A 12670-nucleotide genomic window follows, 5' to 3' on the forward strand; every position below is an offset into this window, starting at 1 on the left:
TGAAGATGTGTTCTGTTGCATGCCCTAATGAACATGACCTAGCTCATGGGCCTTATTTAGGTCAGTGCTATCCGGGAACCTTGGGACTTCCCTAACCTAAACCCTGACCTTGACCCCTACCCTAACCATGACCTTGACCCCTATCCTAAACCCTAACCCTGACCTTGACCCCTACCCTTGCCCTGACCTTAAAGGGATATTTCAGGATTTTGGCCATGAAGCCCTTTATATATTTCCCCAGAGTCACATGACTCATGGATACCATTTATATGTATCTGCATCCAGTATAAAGGAAGGTAGAGTTTCACAAGCCAATGCTAACTAGCGTTAGCGCAATGACTGGAAGTCTATGGTATCTACAAGCATGCAATTTATTGCAAATCTCCAAACAACTGTAGTATAACTATTCTCCAATAGAGGGCACTAAACGCCAAGGTTAGAAGAAGATACATGAGGGGCCTTTTTTTGCCTGCGAACTGCAAAGTTTCTGGAGGTGCCTGAAGGAGATCCTGGAGGGGAATCGGAGGAGCCTAAAGCATTGGGGAATTGGAGGAGCCTAAAGCATTGGGGAATCGGAGGAGCCTAAAGCATTGCCAAAACAAACAGTTAATAATAACCACAGTTAACCTCTCCACCCTGACCATCTGTGACTCAGCATGTAGTGAGGGCTTTCCCTGACAGTTGGTTGGCTAGCATATTTATAGACAACATATGTGAGTGTTTTACAACATTCGGAGAGTACGACCCTGCCTTACACAGGAAGCGGCACAGGTCCTAATCCAGGCACTTGTCATCTCCCGTCTGGACTACTGCAACTCGCTGTTGGCTGGCCTCCCTGCCTGTGCCATTAAACCCCTACAACTCATCCAGAATGCCGCAGCCCGTCTGGTGTTCAACCTTCCCAAGTTCTCTCACGTCACCCCCCTCCTCCGCACACTCCACTGGCTTCCAGTTGAAGCTCGCATCCGCTACAAGACCATGGTGCTTGCCTATGGAGCAGTGAGGGGAACGGCACCTCTGTACCTTCAGGCTCTGATCAGTCCCTACACCCAAACGAGGGCATTGCGTTCATCCACCTCTGGCCTGCTGGCTCCCCTTCCTCTGCGGAAGCATAGCTCCCGCTCAGCCCAGTCAAAACTGTTCGCTGCTCTGGCACCCCAATGGTGGAACAAGCTCCCTCACGACGCCAGGACAGCGGAGTCACTCACCACCTTCCGGAGACATTTGAAACCCCACCTCTTTAAGGAATACCTGGGATAGGATAAAGTAATCCTTCTAACCCCCCCCCCCCCCCCCCCCCAAATTGTAAAGTGGTTATCCCACTGGCTATAGGGTGAACGCACCAATTTGTGAGTCGCTCTGGCTAAGAGCGTCTGCTAAATGACGTTAATGTGCCCTTGAGCAAGGCACTTAACCCTAATTGCTCCTGTAAGTCGCTCTGGATAAGAGCGTCTGCTAAATGACTAAAATGTAAATGTAAATGTAAATGTTTTAGGAAACGGGGATCACGGCTGTACTCAGCAAGGGCTTCCCCTGGGCTGGCTGGCAGGAAGTATTTATGGACTACCATGGTGTGTGTGTATGTGTATGCTCTTTATGAAACAGGCAGGGGATCACCGCAGTAGATATTTGTATGTAGAAAGAAACGCAAGTATTCCCCCCCCCAAAAAAAAATGTTTATATCTTAATTAGCATGATCAATGCAATGTTGTTATAATAATAATAATGTATTAATAATAATAATTTATTAAACTTCTATAGCACTTTTCATAGCATAAATAGGCTAGGTCAACCAATACATCATAATGAGTAGCTTAGTTATAGCTAGCTAGGTCAACCAATACATCATCATGCGTAGCTTAGCTATAGCTGGTTAGGTCAACCAATAAAGGTAAAGTCTTTGAGTGCATGCATCCTTCAAAGATGGAGAGGGACAGTTCATGGCTTGATCAGAGGAAGGTGGTCAGAGAGATGGTTGATGAAGATGGAGTCTAGTGACGATCTTGTAGAGGGCTACTCTGGGAACCAGCCTGTGTTGTGGAGCCACTGGAATTCTCCTCCTTCACAATGTGTAGCACCCACTTGGGTGATTCCTCAGCAGCTCTGGGTGCCAGAAAGCTCTCCACATATACAGTTCAGAGTAGTAGCCAGTCATCCTCACTGAACCCTCTGCCTCAGCACTGCATTCCTACTGGATCTCCTATTCCTCTCAAGCTTCAGGTGACTCCTCAAATGATCAGGAACCAGCAGCCAGGTGAAACAAGAAGATGGTACTGTTTCCTTCATCATTCAAACAAAAACATAAGCCAGCTAGCTAGCTAGCCCTCCATGCCATTTACCTGCCAGACAATCTGCAAATCTGTGGGTCAAAACCACCAGATATATGCAATAAAAACTAAATGTTACCAAAAACAAAACAGGTGATAAAAAACAACAATAAAAACCCTTGAATATATCTAAATATGTACATATTTACAGAGCTCGTACCATTATGCAATTAAAAGAGAACATGTATATTTAAATATGCATAACATTACTCAGTGTTTAATGAATCAGTGATGTCTACACCATTCACCACATACAGGGGAAAACATATAATTATATAACATTTTATAAGTATATTTTCTATCTTTGCCAAATCCCTGGAGTCAGGTTTTCAAACCAGTGGACTAGCTAGGTATGTAAACAACGCCTACTAAGGATTCTGCGAACATGTGATGATGTTTACAAGGCCTTGCATATTTATATTTGGTATGATAATATTTTTAATATGTTACCATTGGTGTATTAAAAGGAGCAGACAGCGTGTGATGGAATGGCAGCACCAGGAATTTTTCTCTGAGGGGTGGCTTGGTCGTTGCGTAGGGGTGCTTGCAATAATTCAGTATTATATTATGACACATGCAAGAAAAAGTCCATACCCGTTTCGAAAAGAAGCATATCATGTATTCAGTAATGTTACACTTATCCACATTTACCAGAGGGTTCAAATTGCAATGAGTTGGAGGCTGGATAGCTTTGTCAGCATTGGCCTACCAAACACATAACAGAGGCTTCACACTTTTATTACAAGGCTATACATATAATCTACAGTGGTGGGAGAGGTTGGAATGAAGGCCAAACACTCAGTCAAAACAGAGTAGATACACGGTGTCAGAAGGCAGTTTTTGGAGCAGTGAGCAGTTACCCACTCTGTACGATTATTCAGCAGTTACCCACTCTGTACATACTCTGTAAACTTATATTTAGTTGCAGGTTTTGTGACATCTGTGATTCTGAAACACAATGGCCACCCACCAGGCTGACTACTTTGCAGACGCATGCCAGATCTCAGAACGCCTGGATTGATGTTCAATGGGCCGCAACGATTGGTTGATGCAACGCCACCAATAAGAGTCTATGGAACCACGATCATATATGACCTAAAGAGAAAGGTCCTGCCCCAGGGACATGGAGTCTGAGGTCAAGTTGATCAGACACATTGGTCCCACACTGATGTCATTTAACGTTGTGATTTTGAACAGATTTAGAGTTCAACATGTAAATAGGAAGAGGGAAGTGGATTATGAATAGGTTCTGAAAGAGGAAGCATTAACTACTTGAGAAAGGAAGGTTAGCTAGAAAGTCACAGTCTATATACAACATTATTGTAGCTATTAGAAAGCTATTGGTGTGATTCATTTACATTACATTACATTTACGTCATTTAGCAGACACTCTTATCCAGAGCGACTTACAAATTGGTGCATTCACCTTATAGCCAGTGGGATAACCACTTTACAAGGATGTTAAGCTTGAATGGGCTAGTGACTGTGACAGCATGGAATTCAAATGAGGAGATAGACAGATGGGTCAGGGGAAAAAGAGAGAATGTCCACTTGGGAGAGATGAGGATTCCTGTGCCACCACCCCGCTGACCAGATGCTCTCGGGGTATGCGAGAACACATGGTAAGACGGGGAGAGAGCAGTAGGAGTAGCAGTGTTTTCAGTGGTAATCCATGTTTCCGTCAGCGCCAAGAAGTCGAGGGACTGGAGGGTAGCATAGGCTGAGATTAACTCTGCCTTGTTGGCCGCAGAACGGCAGTTCCAGAGGCTGCCGGAGACCTGGAACTCCACGTGGGTGGTGCGTGCAGGGACCACCAGGTTAGAGAGGCAGCAGCCACGGGGTGTGAGGCGTTTGTATAGCCTGTGCGGAGAGGAGAGAACAGGGATAGACAGAGGCATAGTTGACAGGCTACAGAAAATGGCTACAATAATGCAAAGGAGATCGGAATGAAATGAACTAAACATCTGGGAAAGCGAGAGAGCGGGGCCTACCTCACTTATGTTTCACTGAAACACCCAAATATAACTCTCCCAACTTCCACCTCAGAAACTATAATTGTTGTAAACTACAGCGGTTCAATGTTTTCTAGGAATAGACTAACTTAGTTTATTCAGCTAGCTAACTTGGTACAGTATTCTTCCGTGAAAACCGTCCAGGGCACCTAGTCATATGGTGCCCTGGATTCCTCATCAAACTAGATTTTCACAACATTTAATCCATAGAAGGGTCCTTTGTAGGAAGGATTGTTGACATATATTTGACATTTATATCTTAAAGCATAATTGAAAAATAATTTAATTAAAGTTGGAATTTTTTTTACTTTTAACGACCCTGTTCTCAACATTGATCATTGGCGGGGCTATCTAGTGGATTGGGCTGTCACTTGTCCTGACTCTTCCAAAAGGCTTGGCTAGGACGAGTCCCCTGCTCCCCCAGAGACGCTTGTGTTCCAACATGTGCAGCTGAAGGGAGGTTGTGGGATTTCCAGTATTTGATTGGACCGTTTAATGGCCATATCAGGTTTAAGTATGTTTTGTATATGGTCATATCCTCTGGTGCACAGCTCAAATGGCATCATATCTGCCAATAAACCAAAGCCAAATTACTTTAGATATATTGCTGTGGAAGCTGCATGTATTTCTGACACACCCGTTTCTGAACATGGCCATATTGGGCTTGTAAATGATCTGTTGCTTTGGTTCGCTTCTTGTAACTCTGCCATTTAACTCTGTTTGATACCATCTCTATGACGGAGGGTCATAAAGCAATCCAAAACAATTTTAGGCTGCATGTATTTCTGACACCCAGTTTGGAACATGGCCATGTTTGGAAAAGGTCACTGGCAGGGGGTAATAATTTTGGAGTTGTTTGTCCAAAGATCTGTAAAACTGAAAAACACAACAGCTCCACATTTGATCCAAGTGTTTATCCTTGTAAATGTATTAGATTAATATTACATTTAGCCCTACATTAACTTCACACTGCATACTGAAAAGTGAAGACCTCATACCTATACTGTGGACCACAGAGAGATCCGATACAGGCCAGCACATTATTTTGACTTTATTAGTCGACCATGAGGTCCTCACATTGCTGACACCGTAATAGATTTACAGCAAGATATGTGACCTGGAAAATAAGATCTGAATTATCCGAGCCAAGCTGGGTTGTTTTGTGTATCCATGGCACAGCATGTGACATTTCATATCCAGATTTAGATTTTTATTGGCTGTGACATTTGAATGGATTGAATCATGAAAATAATTCTGACCTGAGCCAAGATGCTTTGGTGTCTCAGTCTGTGGTGATAAAACTACTTTGCGAGCACAGACTGAGTTGCTTAAAGAACGCTTAAAATGTATTGGATCAAAAGTTACTATCCGATCCTCCCAAGATCCTGCTAAAATATGTCAAATATTTACAATAACAGTTTTATAATGACAGTTTACTCAACTGCTTAATGAAATCTGACAGTTAATAACAGTATATCAGCGGCCTGCAACTCCTGTTCTTGACAGCCCATCCACATGGTGTGCAGGTTCTTGTTCCACCCCAGCACTAACACAGTAGCGTTAGATGAATCAACTTGTTGTGAAGGGCCATGCCACTCCTACAGGACTGTTCTATTATTACATTGAAAGATACTGATCTTATTAGTAGTTTTCTTTATTTTTTAACATCTTTCTCTAAACAATGCTGTTTTGGCAGATGTTTAAGCAGGGAAATCCTTTTGTTATTACCTCCAGCAGTGCAGTAAATGTCTAACAGTACAATACTAATACACAAGTAATTCCAAGGACAAAAAAGAAGAAGAAACATCAGAACAAGCAATATCAGAGTCTGGTATATAAATACGTGTAGTATATACGTGGTGAGATGAGCTATGTCCAGAAAACGGTATGTACAGCAGTAGTTATATGGATGAGCTATGTCCAGAATACAGTATGTACAGCAGTAGTTATATAGGATGAGCTATGTCCAGAATACAATATGTACAGCAGCAGTTATATGGGATGAGCTATGTCCAGAATACAGTATGTACAGCAGCAGTTATATGGGATGAGCTATGTCCAGAATACAGTATGTACAGCAGTAGTTATATGGGATGAGCTATATCCAGAATACAGTATGTACAGCAGTAGTTATATGGGATGAGCTATGTCCTGAATACGGTATGTAAATTAGTAGTTATATGGGATGAGCTATGTCCAGAATACAGTACGTACAGCAGCAGTTATATGGGATGAGCTATGTCCAGAATACAGTATGTACAGCAGCAGTTATATGGGATGAGCTATGTCCAGAATACAGTATGTACAGCAGCAGTTATATGGAATGAGCTATGTCCAGAATACAGTATGTACAGCAGCAGTTATATAGGATGAGCTATGTCCAGAATACAGTATGTACAGCATCAGCTTTATCGGATGAGCTATGTCCAGAATACAGTATGTACAGCAGCAGTTATATGGATGAGCTATGTCCAGAATACAGTATGTACAGCAGCAGTTATATAGGATGAGCTATGTCCAAAATACAGTATGTACAGCAGTAGTTATATATGATGAGCTATGTCCAGAATACAGTATGTACAGCATCAGCTTTATCGGATGAGCTATGTCCAGAATACAGTATGTACAGCAGCAGTTATATGGATGAGCTATGTCCAGAACACAGTATGTACAGCAGCAGTTATATAGGATGAGCTATGTCCAGAATACAGTATGTACAGCAGCAGTTATATGGGATGAGCTATGTCCAGAATACAGTATGTACAGCAGCAGTTATATGGGATGAGCTATGTCCAGAATACAGTATGTACAGCAGCAGTTATATAGGATGAGCTATGTCCAGAATACAGTATGTACAGCAGCATTTATATAGGATGAGCTATGTCCAGAATACAGTATGTACAGCAGCAGTTATATGGGATGAGCTATGTCCAGAATACAGTATGTACAGCATCAGCTTTATCGGATGAGCTATGTCCAGAATACAGTATGTACAGCAGCAGTTATATGGATGAGCTATGTCCAGAATACAGTATGTACAGCAGCAGTTATATGGGATGAGCTATGTCCAGAATACAGTATGTACAGCAGCAGTTATATGGGATGAGCTATGTCCAGAATACAGTATGTACAGCAGCAGTTATATGGGATGAGCTATGTCCAGAATACAGTATGTACAGCAGCAGTTATATAGGATGAGCTATGTCCAGAATACAGTATGTACAGCAGCAGTTATATGGGATGATCTATGTCCAGAATACAGTATGTACAGCAGTAGTTATATGGATGAGCTATGTCCAAAATACAGTATGTACAGCAGTAGTTATATATGATGAGCTATGTCCAGAATACAGTATGTACAGCATCAGCTTTATCGGATGAGCTATGTCCAGAATACAGTATGTACAGCATCAGCTTTATCGGATGAGCTATGTCCAGAATACAGTATGTACAGCAGCAGTTATATGGGATGAGCTATGTCCAGAATACAGTATGTACAGCAGCAGTTATATAGGATGAGCTATGTCCAGAATACAGTATGTACAGCAGCAGTTATATGGGATGAGCTATGTCCAGAATACAGTATGTACAGCAGTAGATATATAGGATGAGCTATGTCCAGAATACAGTATGTACAGCAGTAGTTATATGGGATGAGCTATGTCCAGAATACAGTATGTACAGCAGCAGTTATATGGGATGAGCTATGTCCAGAATACAGTATGTACAGCAGTAGTTATATAGGATGAGCTATGTCCAGAATACAGTATGTACAGCAGTAGTTATATAGGATGAGCTATGTCCTGAATACAGAATGTACAGCAGTAGTTAAAGTACCAGTCAAAGGTTTGGACACACCTACTCATTCAAGTGTTTTTTTTTTTTTTTTTTTACTATTTTCTACATTGTAGAATAATAGTGAAGACATCAAAACTATGAAATAAAACATATGGAATAATGTAGTAATCAAAAAAGTGTTAAACAAATCAAAATATATATGATATATTTTAGGTTCTTCAAAGTAGCCACCCTTTGCCTTGATGACAGCTTTGCACACTCTTGGCATTCTCTTAACCAGCTTCATGAGGAATGCGTTTCCAACAGTCTTGAAGGAGTTCCCACATATGCTGAGCACTCTTGGCTGCTTTTCCTTCACTCTGCGGTCCAACTCATCCCAAAGCATCTGAATTGGGTTGAGGTTGGGTGATTGTGGAGGCCAGGTCATCTGATACAGCACTGACTCTCCTTGGTCAAATAACCTTTACACAGCCTGGAGGTGTGTTTTGGGACATTGTACAGTTGAAAAACAAATGATAGTCCCACTAAGCACAAAGCAGATTGGATGGCGTATGGCTGCAGAATGCTGTGGTAGCCATGCTGGTTAAGTGTGTCTTTAGACAATAAGATACCTGTATGGTAACACAACATAAGCACTAAGACACCTGTATGGTAACACAACATAGACACTAAGACACCTGTATGGTAACACAACATAGACAATAAGATACCTGTATGGTAACACAACATAGACAGTAAGATACCTGTATGGGCACATGACAGCCCGCTTGGAGTTTGCCAAAAGGCACCTAAAGGACTCTCAGACCATGAGAAACAAGATTCTCTGTTGAAACCAAGATTTAACTCTTTGGCCGGAATGCCAAGCGTCACGTCTGGAGGAAACCTGCTCATCTACTGTGACGCAGTCGCTGGGGATGAATCTTCCTCTACAGTTTGCTAGGAAAAGGTCCCACACATACCCAAGTAGTCTCCCGAGTGGCGCAGTGGTCTAAGGCACTGCATCGCAGTGCTAGCTGTGCCACTAGAGATCCTGGTTCGAATCCAGGCTCTGTCGTAGCCGGCCGTGACCGGGAGACCCATGGGGTGGCGCACAATTTGCCCAGCGTCGTCCAGGGTAGGGGAGGGAATGGCAGGCAGGGATGTTGGTAGAGCATGGCGTTTGCAACGCCAGGGTTGTGGGTTCGATTCCCGCGGGGGGCCAGTATGAAATGAAAAAACAAAACAAACAAAAATGTATGTATGCACTCACTAACTGTAAGTCGCTCTGGATAAGAGCGTCTGCTAAATGACTAAAATGTAAAATGTAATGTAACACAACATACACACTAAGATACCTGTATGGTAACACAATACACAACATGACTTTATTCTGGGCCAGTCGACCTCCGATATCCTCTGGAGCAGCAGGTTCCCTGTGGTTTTCTAGCCTAAAGCATTGGGGAATCGGAGGAGCCTTAAGCATTGGGGAATCAGAGGAGTCCTAAAGCATTGGGGAATCAGAGGAGCCTTAAGCATTGGGGAATCGGAGGAGTCCTAAAGCATTTGGGAATCGGAGGAGTCTTAAAGCATTGGGGAATCAGAGGAGCCTTAAGCATTGGGGAATCGGAGGAGTCCTAAAGCATTGGGGAATCGGAGGAGCCTTAAGCATTGGGGAATTGGATGATCCTAAAGCATTGGGGAATTGGAGGAGCCTAAATCATTGGAGAATCGGAGGAGCCTAAAGCATTGGGGAATCGGAGGAGCCTTAAGCATTGGGGAATCAGAGGAGTCCTAAAGCATTGGGGAATCGGATGAGCCTAAAGCATTGGGGAATCGGAGGAGCCTTAAGCATTGGGGAATCGGAGGAGTCCTAAAGCATTTGGGAATCGGAGGAGTCTTAAAGCATTGGGGAATCGGAGGAGCCTTAAGCATTGGGGAATCGGAGGAGCCTTAAGCATTGGGGAATTGGAGGAGCCTTAAAGCATTGGGGAATTGGAGGAGCCTAAAGCATTGGGGAATCAGAGGAGCCTAAAGCATTGGGGAATCGGAGGAGCCTAAAGCATTGCCAAAACAAACAGTTAATAATAACAACAGTTAACCTCTCCACCCTGACCATCTGTGAGTCAGCATGTAGTGAGGCTTTCCCTGACAGTTGGTTGCCTAGCATATTTATAGACAACATATGTGAGTGTTTTAGGAAACAGGGATCACGGCTGTACTCAGCAAGGGCTTCCCCTGGGCTGGCTGACAGGAAGTATTTATGGAGTACCATGGTGTGTGTGTATGTGTGTGCTCCTTATGAAACAGGCAGGGGATCACCACAGCAGATATTTGTATGTAGAAGGAATTGCAAGGATTTTTCCCCCAATATTTTTTATTAATAATAATAATTTATTAAACTTCTATAGCGCTATTCTTAACATAAATACATCTCAAGGTGCCTCAAGAGCAAGAAACAAACAACCAATACATCATCATGAGTAGCTTAGCTATAGCTATTTAGGTCAACCAATACATCATAATGAGTAGCTTAGCTATAGCTGGCTAGGTCAACCAATACATCATCATGAGTAGCTTAGCTATAGCTATTCAGGTCAACCAATACATCATCATAAGTAGCTTAGCTGTAGCTAGCTAGGTCAACCAATACTTCATCATGAGTAGCTTAGCTATAGCTATTTATGTCAACCAATACATCATCATGAGTAGCTTAGATATAACTAGCTAGGTCAACCAATACATCATCATGAGTAGCTTAGCTATAGCTAGCTAGGTCAACCAATACATCATCATGAGTAGCTTAGCTATAGCTAGCTAGGTCAACTAATACATCATCATGAGTAGCTTAGCTATAGCTGGCTAGGTCAACCAATACATCATCATGAGTAGCTTAGCTATAGCTATTTATGTCAACCAATACATCATCATGAGTAGCTTAGCTATAGCTGGCTAGGTCAACCAATACATCATCATGAGTAGCTTAGCTATAGCTATTTAGGTCAACCAATACATCATCATGAGTAGCTTAGCTATAGCTAGCTATGTCAACCAATACATCATCATGAGTAGCTTAGCTATAGCTGGCTAGGTCAACCAATACATCATCATGAGTAGCTTAGCTATAGCTATTTAGGTCAACCAATACATCATCATGAGTAGCTTAGCTATAGCTAGCTATGTCAACCAATACATCATCATGAGTAGCTTAGCTATAGCTATTTAGGTCAACAAATACATCATAATGAGTAGCTTAGCTATAGCTGGCTAGGTCAACCAATACATCATTATGAGTAGCTTAGCTATAGCTATTTAGGTCAACCAATACATCATCATAAGTAGCTTAGCTGTAGCTAGCTAGGACAACCAATACTTCATCATGAGTAGCTTAGCTATAGCTGGTTAGGTCAACCAATAAAGGTCAAGTCTTTGAGTGCATGCATCTTTCAAAGATGGAGACGGGACAGTTCATGGTTGTCAGAGAGATGGTTGATGAAGATGGAGTCTAGTGATGATCTTGTAGAGGGCTACTCTGGGAACCAGCCTGTGTCGTGTAGCCACTGGAATTCTCCTCCTTCACAATGTGTAGCACCCACTTGGGTGATTCCTCAGCAGCTCTGGGCACCAGAATGCTCTCCACATATACAGTTCAGAGTAGTAGCCAGTCATCCTCACTGAACCCTCTGCCTCAGCACTGCATTCCTACTGGATCTCCTATTCCTCTCAAGCTTCAGGTGACTCCTCAATGATCTGGAACCAGCAGCCAGGTGAAACAAGAAGCTGTTTCCTGCATCATTCAAACAAAACCAAAAGCCAGCTAGCTAGCTAGCCCTCCATGCCATTGACCTGCCAGACAATCTGCAAATCTGTGGGTCAAAACCACCAGATATATGCAATAAAAACTAAATGTTACCAAAAACAAAACAGGTGATAAAAAACAACAATAAAATCCCTTGAACATATCTAAATATGTACATATTTACAGAGCTCGTACCATTATACAATTAAAAGAGAACATTTATATTTCAATATGCACAACAATACGTTACCATTAAAAGGACCAGAGAATGTGTGACTCAGTGGCAGCATCAGGAATTTCTCCCAGAGGGTGGTTTGGTCATTGCGTAGGGGTGTTTGCAATAGTTCAATAATATAATATGTCACAAGCAATAACAAGCCTATACCTGTTTAGAAAAAAAGCATTTCATGTATTCGGTATTGTTACACTGATCCACATTTACCAGAGGGTTCAAATTGCAATGAGTTGGAGGCTGGATAGCTTTGTCAGCATTGGCCTACAAAACACATAACAGAGGCTTCACACTTTTATGAGAAGGCTATACATATCAAATCAAATCAAATGTTATTGGTCACATGCGCCGAATACAACAGGTGCAGACATTACAGTGAAATGCTTACTTACAGCCCTTAACCAACAGTGCATTTATTTTAAACAAAAAAAGTAAGAATAAAACAACAACAAAAAAAGTGTTGAGAAAAAAAGAGCAGAAGTAAAATAAAGTGACAGTAGGGAGGCTATATATACAGTAAAATAAA

The sequence above is a fragment of the Coregonus lavaretus genome (genome assembly GCF_964263955.1).
Source record: "Coregonus lavaretus genome assembly, contig: HAP1_SCAFFOLD_79, whole genome shotgun sequence".
NCBI classification, from domain to species: Eukaryota; Metazoa; Chordata; class Actinopteri; order Salmoniformes; family Salmonidae; genus Coregonus; species Coregonus lavaretus.